The sequence below is a fragment of the Zingiber officinale genome, chromosome 5A, assembly GCF_018446385.1.
Source record: "Zingiber officinale cultivar Zhangliang chromosome 5A, Zo_v1.1, whole genome shotgun sequence".
Taxonomy (NCBI): domain Eukaryota; kingdom Viridiplantae; phylum Streptophyta; class Magnoliopsida; order Zingiberales; family Zingiberaceae; genus Zingiber; species Zingiber officinale.
The window spans coordinates 46888887-46890805 of NC_055994.1; positions in this window are offsets into that span (position 1 = coordinate 46888887).

Here is a 1919-nt window from a genome sequence, read left to right on the forward strand (position 1 = left end):
CTTCACTCACCAAGACTTCCACCACCTAGGGTTACCTCTCCCTAGAATTTTTATTACCTAGCTTCACTCATCAGGATTTCCACCACTTGGGGTTACCTCCCTTTAGGATTTCTACTGCCTAGCTTCACTCACTATGACTTACCCTTACCTAACTAAGTTAAGACTTTTGTTAATCATCTAGTGTAATATACCAAAAATATGGCTAAGGATTTAAAATAATTAATGATTAATATAATTAAATTATTTTAAGGGAAATAAACACATGTTAGTGGATAATATATCAGGAAATAAGATTTTATGAATTTATAGAATTTTATAAATGTTTTTTAGATTTTAAAGAAAACATTTTAGATTTTATGGGGTAAAAAGAAAAGTCTGTTTTAAAAACTCATTTAATTTGGGAGTTGATTAAATATAAACATAGGTTTTCAATTATCAAACCCTAAGTTCATTTTGCCCCATCTTCACGCGACTCATCCATACGTGCGGCGGACGCACGACTCATCGCCGCCACCGCGCTAACCGTTGCCCGCCAGTTTCCTCAAATGCCTACGACGGACCTGAAGGCTAGCCGCGACCTTCTTCTCCCACACGCCGTGTGACAGACAGCTTCTAAGCCGCTATCCGGTCCAGACGCCACCTGCTTCTTGTGAGTAACTTGTGCCAGCACAACCTACGTCCATGCGAGTAGCCAATGCCAGAGGCTCTTTCCTCTTCTCCCTCATTGCTAGCACCGACCATCTGTCGGACTGTCTCTATCCTCCACAGTCTGCCTTGCATCACAAACAGACTTCACCGACGCCACCTACCCGTGCTTAAGCGCTCGACACATGGTTGCCCGGACAATGACTCCCTTGACGTTTGACTTCTTGTTCCTTTCTTGCCGCTCCGAGTGTCATGACCGGCCAACTGCCGCCACTAGCCGCCATCGGAAAGAAGTTGTGTACCACTGCTCGAAGCTGCCACCGCCTTCTTTTATTCCATTGCGAGCAGATCTCAGGTGTCATTTTTCATCTCTGTGTTGTTGTCACCACAACTACAACGACCTCCTGCCACCGTATCCCCGACCAATGTCATCATTGGCCACCAGAAACTAGAGAGGAGAGGTAACGATTGGATGAATTGGAGTTAAGAGTTCTGTTTTGATTAATGTTAAGGTAAATTAGATTTGTGGTAATGTGTTAAGAGGTTTAACCTTATTGATTGATGCATTTGTGAAACTCGATGGTAGGTTTATAGATTTAATTAATTGGTTATAATTTGATAATCTGATTAAGGATTTAGTAAATTAGTAATCAAGTTTATAACTCATTAGATAGTAAGTTAATTGCTTAGTAATTATTAGTCAATGGAATTATTAATAGGAGGAGTAACTTGATTTGTTGGTTCACATGTTATGGATCTTTAGATTTGTTTTATATCCCGCACTTGTAGGATTTGAGCATGATGTGATCTTACAGACTTGAAGATGGTTAGAACGATCTACATTTGAGGTGGGTAGATCTTGCTTATCTTCTTGATAATTTTAATTATAGTGCATGATTATTTACTGTCATGTTTTAATGAGGTCATAGTCACTCGCTTACCTTAAGCTTGTCCTATATCACTTTTGAGTTTAATACCTTATTGTTTATCCTTATATATTTCGATCTATGGTTAATAGCTATGCAGTTATATTTGATACTTATGATTGTGTTTATAGATATGCATGAGATTACCTTACCATAGTATAGGACGTTGTATATTCTGCTAGACCCCTTGGTAGATGATTTGAGTTTACATTTATGGTTAGGATGATCATACCGTAGTATAGAATATTGAGCATATTGCTAAACCTTTGTTTGTTATTTCATACCGTAGTGTAGAAATGGAGTATCCTAATAGACACTTGTTGTTAGTTGGGCCTATAACTTATAATA